Raw genomic sequence first — 13,536 nt, 5'->3', positions numbered from 1 at the left:
ACAGACGCCTGCCACCACGCCTGGCTAATTTTTGTATTTTTAGTAGACACGGGGTTTCACCATGTTGGCCAGGCTGGCCTCAACCTCCTGACCTCAGCCTCCCAAAGTGCTGGGACTACAGGCGTGAGCCATCATGCCCGGCCACCTTTTTTTTTTTTTTTCTTTTTTAAGTGACAGCATCTTGCTATGTTGCCCATGCTGGAGTGCAGTGGCCTAGTCACAGCTTGCTGCAACTTTGAACTCCTGGGCTCAACCAATCCTCCTGCCTCAGCCTCCCAAATAGCTGGGACTACAGGCAGGTGCCACCATACCCAGCTAACTTTTTTTTTTTTTTTTGGTAGGGACAGGTTCTTATTAGGTTGCCCAGGCTGGCCTTGAACTCCTGGCCTCACAAGATCTTCCCATGTCGGCCTCCCAAAGTGTTGAGATTATAGGTGTTAGCCAGGCATGGTGGCTCACCGTTGCAAACCCAGCAATTTGGGAGGCTGAAGCAGGAGGATGGCTTGAGCCTATGAGTTCCATCATCCATAAGGAACTTAAATTTACAAGAGAAAAACAAACAACCCCATTAAAAAGTGGGAAAAGGATATGAACAGACACTTCTCAAAAGAAGACATACATGCAGACAACAAGCATATGGAAAAAAAGCTCAATCTCACTGATAATTAGAGAAATGCCAATCAAAAACACCCACAATGAGATACCATACCATAGTATCTAATGGTATCTCATTGTGGTTTTTTTTTTTTTAATTTCATACCTCACACCAGTCAGAATGGCTATTATTAAAAAGTCAAAAAATAACAGATGCTGGTGAGGTTACAGTGAAAAGGAAACACTTATACACTACTGATGGGAGTGTAAATTGTTCAATCATTATGGAAAGCAGTATGATGATTCCTCAAAGAGCTAAAAGCAGAACTACCATTCAACCCAGCAATCCCATTACTGAGTTTATACCTAGAGGAATATAAATCATTCTACCAACATAAAGACACATTCACATGAATGTTCACTACAACACTATTCAGAATAGCAAAGACGTGGTCGATTTAGGTTTAATCAACCTAAATGCCCATCAATGACAGACTGGATAAAGAAAATGTGGTACATACACCATGGAATACTATGCAGCCATAAAAAAGAATGAGATAATGTCTTTTGCAGGAACAGGGATGAAGCTCAAGGCTATTATCCTTAGCAAACTAAGGCAGGAACAGAAAACCAAATACCGCATGTTATCACTTATAAGTGGGAGCTAAATGATAAGAACTTGTGGACACAAAGAAGAAAACAATACACACTGGGGTCTACATGAGCGGGGAGGGTGACAGGAGGGAGAGGACCAGAAAAGATAACTATTGGGTACTGGGCTTAACACTGGTGGCAAAATAATATGTATAACAAACCCCTGTGTTTACCTGTGTAACAAACCTTCATATATACCCCCAAACCTAAAATAAAAGTTAAAAAAAAAAAAAAAAAAAAGAGGCTATGGAATAGAACAAAGGTTTCCAGAGCTAGGCAATGCTAATGTTTACATTACAAAATTGTCTTCCATGCTTTACTTATAAGTAGATTCTTGAAGTTGAAAAGTAATTTTTCAAATAAATTTTTGAAAATTATTTGTAAAAAAGTCTAGATCTCATTTGTTAGCACTTGAGTTCCAAGGGACCCACACAGCAGACTAACGTGAGAAGCAACAGACAGAATTTCAGAAATTCCTAAACCTGAGAAAATCTTTTCTGGAATGCTATTTCAAATTTCCCAAGAATTCTCTTTCTCTCTTTTTCTTGTTGTTGTTGTTGTTGTTGTTGTTGTTGTTGTTGTTGTTTTGAGACAGGGTCTCGCTCTGTTGCCCAGGTTGGATGGAGTATAGTGGTGCTATCTCGGCTCACTGTGGCCCCAATCTCATGGGCTCAAGTGATCTCCTGCCTCAGCCTTCCAATTAGCTGAGCCTACAGGGCCATATGCTTGGCTGAATTTTTTTTGTTCTTTTGTAGAGTCTGGATCTCCCTATCTTGCCTAGGCTGGTTTCGAACTCGGGCTCAAGGGATCTGCCTATCTTGGCCTCCCAAAGTGCTGGGATTACAGGTATGAGCCACCGTGCCCAGCCCAAATTTCCCAAGAATTCTTAAGGCAACAACTCAGAAAATGGGGTAGAAGCAACTTTCAGTGGGAGTCATAAATTGTATTAAAGCATTTTTTTAAGTCACTGCAAAGAAAGTCACTAGTAGGCCTATCTGCACGTTAAATTTCCTCTATACCATCAGCAAAAACAAAAAACAAACAAAAAAACCCGAAACATTGCACTCTAGTTCTATAACCTTGTGTATGTGTGTAAAGATCTTGGGTTAGCAGATATAGAAAGAGAGCATATTTATTAATCTCAGAAGGACAAGAAGGTGCATGAAGAGAGTATCTTCTCAGAGATGTTACCTCCCAATATGAAAGCCCCAAACTCGAATCATAGGAAGCTATCTTTCTCAACTAATGATAGCAGCAGCTATCATTTACTGTATTCCAAACACTATGTCCAGGTTATACAGGTCATCACAATTATTTGAATTTAACAAATGCTAAAAATTTTCATCTGTCAGATATGAACACTAGAAATTTTTATATTTTTTAATTTTTATGATTAGAAAAGTACTGCAGGTTTCTTTATACTTAGAAAAAACACGCATGGCCGGGTGCAGTGGCTCACGCCTGTAATCTCAGCTCTTTGTGAGGCTGAGATGGGCGGATCACCTGAGGTCAGGAGTTCAAGACCAGCCTGACCAACATGGAGAAACCCTGTCTCTACTAAAAATACAAAATTATCCGGGCATGGTGGCGCATGCCTGTACGCCCAGCTACTCAGAAGGCTGAGGCAGGAGAATTGCTTGAACCCGGGAGGCAGAGGTTGCGGTGAGCCAAGATCGCACCATTGCACTCCAGTCTGGGCAACAAGAGCAAAGCTCCATCTCAAAAACAAAAACAAAAACAAAAACAACACGCACAATTATAGAGAAGAAAACAAACAAACAAAAATACCCATGATCAACAACTCAGAGATAACTGCTATTAACAACATGATGCTTTGAGATATCTCTTTCTAAACTTTGTTTCCATATTAGTACAGAATTTGTATCCATATTGGTTGGATATGTTCAAGTGATCCTCCTGCCTCAGCCTCCTGAGTAACTGGGACTACAGGCGTGAGCCACCACGCCCAGCTAATTTATTTGCATTTTTGGTAGAGACGAGGTTTCACCATATAGCCCAGGCTGGTCTCGAACCCCAGACCTCAAGTGATCCACCCACCTTGGCCTCCCAAAGTAACATGCTGGGCTTACAAGTGTGAGCCACAATGCCGGATTCTGATGTTCATTTTAAAAACTCAATCTCGTACATGGCTTGAAAATCTCTTATGGCTTCCTCAAAAATTACATGTGATCTGAAGACACAAATAGTACATCCCCCTGCCTTTTTTTTTTTTCAAAGGGAGAGAGAGAGAGAGATAGGATCTCATTCTGCCACCTGGGCTGGACTCTATTTCTAAATATTAATAATAATGGCTAATGCTAAGTCTTTAAATGACCAGGAACTGTCTTAAAAGATTTATTATGTATATATTAACTCTTTTAATCCTCAAAACAACACTAGGAAGTGGGTACTAATTATTGTCTTCGTTTTACAAATGTGTGTGCATGTGTGTGTCTTTTTAAAAGGCAGAGTCTTGCTCCGTTGCCCAGGCTGGAGTGCAGAGGTGTGATCTCAGTTCACTGCAACCTCTGCCCAGTAGCTGGGATTACAGGTGTTCGCCACCATACCCGGCTAAATTTTTTTGTAGTTTTAGTAGAGACTGGGTTTCACCATGTTGGCCAGGCTGGTCTCAAACTCCTGACCTCAAGTGATCCATCTGCCTCAGCCTCCCAAGGTGCTGGGATTACAGGTGTAAGTCACTACGTCTGACCCATTTTACAAATGGAGACGTTAAGTAATTTGGTCAAGGTCACAGAGCAGCAATTGGCAAAGCTGGGATTTGAATTCCAGGGGGCAAGCATTCAACCAGTAAGTTTTTTCTAAAGAGAAGCTCTTGGCAGATGTGGTGGCTCATGACTGTAATTCCAGCACTTTGGGAGGCCGGTGGGTGGATCACGAGGTCAGAAGTTCAAGACCAACCTGGCCAACATGGTGAAACCCCATCTGTACTAAAAATACAAAAATTAGCTGGATGTGGTGGCATGCACCTGTAATGCCAGCTACTTGGGAGGCTGAGGCAGGAGAACTGCTTGAACCCGGGAGGTGGAAGTTGCAGTGAGCCAAGATCATGCCACTGCAGTCCAGCCTGGGTGACAGAGAAAGACTCCGTCTAAAAAAAAAAAAGAGAGAGAGAGAAAGAGAAGCTGTTAACAGTGAGAGCTGTTAAGGGAGTGGGCTAGGAGAGGAAGATATCAGAGAGAAGAGAATTAAGTAGGTATAGTAACTTTTAGGCACAGTAGTGTCCTTCCAACATATATATCACATTTTTAATTATCCCAAACGGGGTGATGCTAAAAACAACGATTTATAGAAGCTGTTCTTGATCTTTCCTTCTTCCAAAAACAAAAAACAAAAAAAGTAGGGAGAAAAGGGGATAAAAAGAAACAGAAATCTTACTTCTCTAACATCTTTCAATAGCTTTTCTTTTTCCTTGACCTCTTCCAAAACCTTGATGGTTAGAAAATAAAAGATTTCAAAAGAAGGCACTCCCAGTTGAAATAAAAAGAACTTTTGGCAATTTTTCCCTTAGTAATGACAAACATTTAAGAAAGACTTTAGGTCTATCTTATCTACCCTCAAATGAAAGGAAAACCAAGTAAACAAAACCGTCATCTTTTAATTTCACAGCAGTTTTCTTCCCCCTCAAAGGCTATTCCTGTCCTAGTTGCAGACAGGGAACTGCTCCCAGTGACGTCAGAGCAGTCTCCCAGCAACGATTAATGAGGGTTGTCCACCACAGGGGTTTCCTGAAAAGCTAGCAAGAAATTATCCACAAATTTGCTGCAATATCAAGATGCAAGGATGTGGTGGAATTTCTCTTAACCCTTATAGCTCCTGTCTCTGGCAAACATCTAAATAGGTTATTCTTCTAGAATTCTCTCCATTTGCCCTAGGATTATCTTCCTTTTTCTCCTCCTACCACACCCCACCCCCCAAAAATAGATTGTGTTGGTTTGAAACATTTATGGCTGTAATAAATATTAATATAATTGAACTATCATAGAAAAATAAGAATACCTAATGTAAGCTGAGAAGCAGACATTATTACTCTTTTCACTTCACACAAAGAATTTAGAGTAAATGAAAGCACAGAACAGAAGAGAAAATAAAGATAGAAAATAAACCAGCATATTTTTAAAGGTACTTTTCCACATATGTTACCTAAATACACATTGACAGATAGGTAAACCCTTAATTTTCCTAGGCTCTAGTTTACTGAGTTTTTCAAACTGACCTCTGCAGCCCTCTAGAAATCAGCGGTATTAAAATGGAATTGCATGAAAAGCGACTGGAAGCCCAGATACTCAATCCAAAAAAAAAAAAAAAAAAAAATGGGTTGGGCTGTTATGCTCACACCTAAGAGCATATATAACAATTTCTTCCTAAAGCTTCGCTTTAGCTACATACATCAAAATTAGAATTTTGTTCTAAACTACAATGTCAAGGAATTTTACATAACTACCTATTTTTTAGGTCTGAGAAACAGTGTACAAACTGTCTGTGCAAATAAGGCAGAAAAATTCCAAATCCAAAACTCAACCAAAATTATTCATGGATCCTGGTTCCAGAAACCTGCTCATGAGTTCTTTATCTTTCCTTATTTAGAAAAAGTAATTAGGTAAAATTAACAGCAGGACATATAGGGTTAATTCAGGCACCCTGCTTCAGCAATTCTGACTTCGGTCTGACCCTATTTTAAAAGGAAACAAACAAAATTATAGCACCTTTAAAACATCCCACTTTGGCTTCAGCTCTATTCAATGGCACCCAGTTACCAACATCAAGTCACAGAAGGAAGAACGCACCGCTTCAGATGGATTTTTCTTCTTCCTTCTCTCCGTCCCCTCCCTCTCAGAAGAAAAAGACTGCAAACAAAATCACTACGTCACTGGAGGTAGAGGGAATCCCATCTCTGCACTCTTTAGAAGCCAAGGCCAGCAAATAAAAACAAGCCAATTATAAGAAAAAGTAATACAAAATAAGAATAAATAAACCCAGAAGAAATCCATGTGACAATCTCAACACATCAAAAGGCATTTTTTAGTAAAAAGGTTTTAACAAATGCCTCCTAGGATGTTCATAATCAAAAAAGCTCCCCAGACATAGCAAAGGCTTATCACATTTAAAGACTAGGGGATAGTTACGTAAAGATATGGGACAGACAGGCACATTCACCAGCCAGGTGCGGATAGCTGGGTAATGACACAGTGAAGGATATTTATAGGGGAATCCCTGCTTCCTGCAATGTGCGTCAACAGCATCACCAAAGAGAACAGAAATCACCACTGTTCTCATAAGCTGCATCTGAATGAAGCATTGCTTGAAATAGCCATGGAAGAGGTAAAATCTGAATAGTGTAAAAGTTCTAGCAAACCTAATTTTTATAATATTTTAAAGATAAAAAACAGCAAATGAAAATGCCTAAAAAACCTTCACAAAACTTAGCACTTCAAAATTCTCTAATTTCCCTAGTGTGTACTATACAGTTAAATCAGCCAAGATAGAAAAATATCTTTATAGCTTCTTTCTACCCAGTCTGTGGAGTTCAAGGACTTTTATATAAAAAAAGAAAATTATCCAAAACTCACCCCAAATGGATCTGTACTTACACCAACAGCGAGCTCACATTATTAATGGAGACTTCATTGTAAAGATCTGTTCTGCCGGAATTTTGCCGGAAGAAATTCCTTCTGGGAAACCTGTGCCTCTTCTCCCACCCACAGCCCTCTCCCGCCCCCTTCACCCTTGAATGAAATGATACTGATCCTTGCTGCTGCAGCTCCAGCTAACTAATTGCTCTGACAAGCAGCTCTGAAGCCGACCATGGCCCAGCTGTTCAGAGAGATATCATCCAGAGCTCTGCCAACAGTCACACTGGCACATACACTCACAGACACAGACACAGGCACACACAGACACACACACACACACACACACACACACACAGAGGCTGTAAGAGCACCCCCTCCCACCTCCTCTTCTCGCTCTCATTCAAGTACTTCAGTGGCACGCCTGCCTCCACACTGCTCTGAGGATAGCTTTTAAAGACACAGCAGCAGCTCCTTTCTGCTACATATGTCGAAATACCAAAATAGTCTCTTTAGTGAATAACAAGTTGGAAATATGTATTGAATTAAAAGCTCACCTTTAAATTTACCTTACCTTTTTCTCACCTGCAAAATAACTGAGGTCAGAGATATGATCTTTGCCTAAAAGCTACTGGGCTGGACTTTAGAAATGTAAAATTAAGACCAAACCTTGTTATAGAGAATTTTCTTGCCAGCGAGCTATATTTAGTAAAATTGTTTTTCATTTTGGGGCAGAAGGCAGACAGCACAGGATACCAGTAGCTATCTGTTCCTCTTCCTATTATTTGCCCCCAAAGGAAGGGAAAAATACTTTGGCTATAAAATGAGGGAATAAGGAAACCATGAAGGCATCTTACTGACAGAACTGATGAAAAAGGATGGTAATGGAGAGTTAAGTACAGGGATGACAATAAGTAGATTAAAATAAAGAAATTGGTACAAAGGAGACCAGGAAAGAAAAGTAATTATTTGAGAAAGTATACATGGCTCTGGAACGGCAAGCTTAGATATGACCCTCGGGTCTTAATTTTTTTTTTTTTTGAGACGGAGTTTCACTCTTGTTGCCCAAGCTAGAGTCCAATGGCGCGATCTTGGCTCACCACAACCTCCGCCTCCCGGTTCAAGCGGTTCTCCTGCATCAGCCTCCCGAGTAGCTAGGATTACAGACATGCGCCACCAGGCCCAGCTAATTTTGTATTTTTAGTAGAGACAGGGTTTCTCCAGGCTGGTCAGGCTGGTCTCGAACTCCCGACCTCAGGTGATCTGCCTGCCTTGGCCTCCCAAAATGCTGGGATTACAGGCGTGAGCCACCGAGCCTAGCCTCAGATCTTAATTTTTAAGAGCCCAAGGAAAGATAGTAATAATCTCTATTGCTCAGGAAGTAATGAACATTACAGGCAGTGCATGATCTGCAACAGCACAAAATAATGTATAGCTATGGTCAAGGCACCCTGATGAAAACAATAAAACCTGTCACAAAAACACATCTATTTATTCATTCAGACAAATACTTGTCTGGTTGGGTTATTACTATGGACAGGAGCTAAGATAAGCTCTAGGAATAAGAGATAGACTCATGAAGGGTCTTACAAAAGGTTAAAAAAAAAAAAAAACACAACAAGTTCTGGCTTTTACTCTGAGTGAGATGAGAAGCCTTAGGAAGGCTGATCCCGCAGGGCCAAATCGACCACTGAAAGCAATCTAACTTTTACACTTCATGAGATGACAGGCCATTTGTGGTTTTTAAGCAGATGAATGACATGTTTTTGACCTTTATTTATTTCTTTGTTGCCCTGAAATTTTTACTTGAGAAATTTCTAACATAAAAAGAATTTGCAAAACCAGCACAACAATCACCTAAATACATATACAAACTTATGTATACACATATGTGCATGCATATATGTGCATATAAATTTTTTTCAGGTCTATTTGACATGCTTTCATGATGACTCTTCACACCTAAAACAATTCAGTACGTATCTCCTAACATTAAGGTCATTCTGAACTATAAGAATAGCCATCAGCCAAATCTCAGATGAGTGGGTAGGTGATATACATGCAAGGCAGATCTAAATAGCACTGCAAAGCCTTCAAAAACTGAACAGACTTTGGAATCATCACTCACGAAAAGCTGCACGGAACTTGAAGTTGAACACAACCAGGTTGAATGTCTGCTAAAATTAAAGTCAATATTCACCACAGGATTTAAAGAAGACCCTGACATTCATGACATAATATTCAAATTTTCCAGGATACAATCTAAAATTTCCCAGCATATGAAGAATCAAGATAATTTGAATTTGTATAAGAAAAGAGATGAACAGTCAAAACAAGAAGATGATGCAAATGTTGAAATTAACAACCTCACATGACAAAAATATTCCAACAAGGTAGGACAAACATTCTTGAAACTAATGAAAAGACAGAATGTCTCAGCAAAGAAACAGAGGATATAAAGAAGAATCAAATGAAAATTTTAGAACTGGAAAATATAACAACCAAAACATAAAAACTCACTTGATGAGTTCAACAGCAGAACAGAAATGACAGGGGAGTCAATGAATTTGAAGTCAGATCAACAGAGGTATCAAATGTGAACATTGAATTTCAACACTAAAGGAAAAAAATTTCTCCTTTTTGTTTTTTGTTTTTTTTTTTGAGATGGAGTTTTGCTCTTGTTGCCCAGGTTGGAGTGCAATGGCGCAATCTCAGCTCACCGCAACCTCCACCTTTCCACCTTCCTGGTTCAAGCGATTCTCCTGCCTCAGCCTCCCGAGTAGCTGGGATTACAGGCATGCGCCACCATGTCCGGCTAATTTTGTATTTTTAGTAGATACTGGGTTTCTCCATGTTGGTCAGGCTGGTATCAAACTCCCGACCTCGGGTGATCTGCCTGCCTCGGGCTCCCAAAGTGCTGGGATTACAGGCATGAGCCACTGCAACTGGCCTAAAAAAATTTCCTTATTGGGGGGAAAAAAAACCCAGATCATCAAGGACCTGAGGAACAATACCAAAATGTCTAATATTCAGGACATTAGAGTCCCAGAAGGTGAGGAGAAAGAGTGTACTGAAATACTGAAAGAAATAATGGAAGCAAACTTCACAAGTTTGACAAAAGACATAAACCAACAGATTCAAGAAGCTCAGTAATTGCCCCAAACAGGATAAACACAAACAAATCCATGATAAACTCCTGGATTCATCATAACCTAACAGCTAAGCACAAAAAGAGAAAAAATCTTGAAGGCAACCAAAATGAAATGATGCATTCGTTATTAAGGCAATAATGATTCAAATGGCTTCATATTTCTTTTATACACACACACACACACACACACACACACAGACACATATATTAAGAGACAGGTCTTGCTTTAGCATCAGGCTGGAGTGCAGTGGCAGGATTGCAGCTCACTGCAGCGTTGAACTTCTGGGCTCAAGCAATCCTCCTGCCTCCTGGTTCTGGCTCTCAGGTAGCTGGGACTACAGGCATGTGCCCCCATGCCCCCTAATCTATATTTATTTTATTTTTTTAGAGAAGAGTTCTTGCTATGTTGCCCAGGCTTCTCAACTCCTGGCCTCAAGCAATCCTCCCACTTCAGCCTCCCAAGTAACTGAGATTACAGGCACCAGCCACCATGCCTGGCAGCTTCATATTTCTTATCAAAAACCAGGAGAATGAGGGCTGGGTGCGGTGGCTCACGCCTGTAATCCCAGCACTTTGGTAGGCCGAGGCAGGCAGATCACCTGAGGTCAGGAGTTCGAGACCAGGCTGGCCAACACAGCGAAACCCAACCTCTACCAAAAATACAAAAATTAGCCGGGCGTGGTGGTGGGTGCCTGTAATCCCAGCTACTCAGGAGGCTGAGGCAGAATTGCTTGAACCCGAGAGGTAGAGGTTGCAGTGAGCCAAGATCGTGCCATTGCACTCCAGCCTGGGCAACAAGAGCAAAACTCCGTCTCAAAAAAAAAAAAAAAAAAAAAAGGCCTGGAGCAGTGGCTCACACCTATAATCCCAGCACTTTGGGAGGCCGAAGCGAGTGGATCACCTGAGGCTAGGAGTTCGAGACCAGCCTGGCCAACGTGGTGAAACCTCGTCTCTACTAAAAGTACAAAAAATTAGCCAGGCATGGTGGCGGGCGCCTGTAATCCCAGCTACTTGGGAGGCTGAGGCAGGAGAATCACTTGAACCCAGGAGGCAGAGGTTGCAGTGAGCCAAGACTGTGCCATTGCACTCCAGCCTGGGCAACAAGAGTGAAACTCCATCTCAAAAAAAAAAAAAAAGAAACCATGAGAACTAGAAGGAAGTGGGACAACATTTTTTTTTAAGTGCTAAATGAAAGAACTATAAATACAGTATTCTATATCTAGAGAAAATATCCTTCAGTAATGAAGATGAAATAAAGACATTCTCAGATGAAGGAAAACTAAGAGAATTCACAGTAGCAGATCTGCACTAAAAGAATGGTCAAAGGACATTTTACAAAAAGAAAATGATAATACAACAAAATATGGAAGACCAGAAGGAAGAAAAACATAAATGGTAAATATTTGAGTACATATAATAGACTATACTCCTATTGAGTTCCTTAAAATGTTTGATGTTTGAGAGCAAAAGTTTTAAGTTGATGGGGTTTTTAATGTATGTAGATGTAACAGATAAGGCAACTACAACATAAAGAGGGATACGAAAGAAACCTATATGGTGGTAAGGTTTCAAGACTCCACCTGAAATGGTAAAATATCAATTCTAAATATTAAAAGTTACATGTAGCTGGGCATCGTGGCTCACACCTGTAATCCCAGCATGTAAGGAGGCTGAGGCAGGAAGGTCACCTGAGGCCAGGAGTTCAAGACAAGCCTGGTCAACATAGCGAGACCCTATCTGTACAAAAAAATTAAAAAATTAGCCGGGCTTGGTGGCATAGGCCTACAGTCTCAGCTACTCAGGAGGCTGAGGAGGGAGGATCACTTGAGCCCAGGAGTTTGAAGCTGCAATGAGCTGTATCTGTGCCACCGCACTCCAGCCTGGATGACAGAGTGAGACCCCATCTTAAAAAAAAAAAGTTAGGTGTGTATATCTACATGCACACATGTGTACATGTACCACATATCTGTGTGTGTATATATGTGTGTATATGTGTGCATACATACATAGAGATCTAGAGAGATCTCTACAGTAACCAATAAAAAACCTATACAAAAAGATATAGTCAGAACCAGGTAGATAAATTACAAAGATTAAAATCCAATACTACAAAGGTTCAAATCACTCAAAGGCAAAACAACAGAATCAACAAGTGATTAAAAAATAAGAGGAACAAAGAAAAAACACAGAATAAGATGGTAGACAAAATCTAACATAGTAACAATTATATTAAGTGTAAATTGTCTAAAAATGCCAGTTAAAAGACAGAGATTATCCAAATACATTTTTTAAAATGACCCAATTACATGCTGTCTACAAGGAAAAGAAAAGAAAAATTTCTGCTGTTTAAGCCACCTAGTCTGTGGTATTTTGCAACAGCAGCTGAAGCTGACTTAATACAAGTAGAAACATCTTATATCAATAATCTAACTTTCCATCTTAAGAAACTAAAAAGAGGAGAACAAAATACATTCAAAGGAATCACAATGAAGGTAATAATAAAAAGCAAAACTCAATGAAATTGAAAACAGGAAAAAATATGAAACAAAAAACTAGTTCCTTCAAAGGATAAATAAAATTGATAAATCTCTAGCAGACTCAGATGAGATCTTGCCTAGGTGACAGAGCAAGACCCTGTCTCAAAAAAAGAAAAAAAAAATCCACTATCATGACAGATGTTTCATCCTAAGGAAAAAAAATCTTTTTCCTGTTATTGATAGTTCTGATTGTTCTGTACTTTTTTCTCTGAGGTCAAAAGGTATCAAAATATATCACTGTAAGTGGAAAAGTGAGAAACAGAAATCAGCTTGGCACAGTGACTCATGCCTATAATCTCAACACTGTGGGAGGCTGAAGCCTAAGGATCGATTGAGCCCAGGAGTTCAAGATCAGCCTGGGCAACATGGCGAGACCTCGTCTCCCTTGTCTCTATTAAGAAATAAAAAAAGGCCAGGTGTGGTGGCTCACACCTGTAATCCCAACACTTTGGGAGGCCAAGGCAGGAGGAGCACTTGAGCTTGAGAGTTCAAGAGCAGCCTGGGCAACTAGTGAAACCTCATCTCTACGAAAAATAGGGCTGGGCACGGTGACTCACGCCTGTAAACCCAGCACTTTGGGAGGCCAAGGCAGGTGAATCACCTGAGGTCAGGAGCTCAAGACCAGTCTGGCCAACATGGCAAAACCCCGTCTCTACTAAAAATACAAAAATTTGCCAGGTGTGGTGGCACACGCCTGTAATCCCAGCTACTCAGGAGGCTGAGGCAGGAGAATTGCTTGAACCCGGGAGGCAGAGGTTGCAGTGAGCCAAGATTGTGCCACTATACTCTAGCCTGGGCGACAGAGCGAGACTCCGTCTCAAAAAAAAAAAAAAAAAGAGAGAAAGAAAAATTAGCCAGGCATGGTGGCACACACCTGTAGTCCCAGCTACTCAGGAAGCTAGGGCAGGAAGATCACTTGAGCCCAGGAGGTTGAGGCTGCAGGCTGCAGTGAGCCGTGATCGCACCACTGCACTCCAACCTGAGCAACAGAGGGAGGCACTGTTTCTAAACA

General features: G+C 40.7%; 1 protein-coding gene across 37 annotated transcripts in view; it reads right to left on the bottom strand.

Moving 5' to 3' along the window:
- Positions 1–13,536, bottom strand: part of R3HDM2 (R3H domain containing 2) — a 177,596-nt gene that overhangs the window by 81,714 nt on the left and 82,346 nt on the right. For 5 of the 37 annotated variants that reach the window (XM_057299410.1, XM_057299415.1, XM_057299414.1 and 2 more), the window contains exon 1: positions 6,054–6,443. The exons of 27 other annotated variants lie outside the window; for them this stretch is intronic. The gene's annotated coding sequence lies outside the window, so the exon portion shown is untranslated. Of the gene's footprint in view, positions 1–5,972; positions 6,444–6,836; positions 7,126–13,536 lie in introns of those variants that run through there. 5 more of the 37 variants (XM_057299411.1, XM_057299417.1, XM_034935584.3 and 2 more) reach the window with 4 other exon arrangements.

The sequence above is a fragment of the Pan paniscus genome, chromosome 10 (assembly GCF_029289425.2).
Source record: "Pan paniscus chromosome 10, NHGRI_mPanPan1-v2.0_pri, whole genome shotgun sequence".
Taxonomy (NCBI): domain Eukaryota; kingdom Metazoa; phylum Chordata; class Mammalia; order Primates; family Hominidae; genus Pan; species Pan paniscus.
This window is presented reverse-complemented; position numbering and strand designations above follow the sequence as displayed.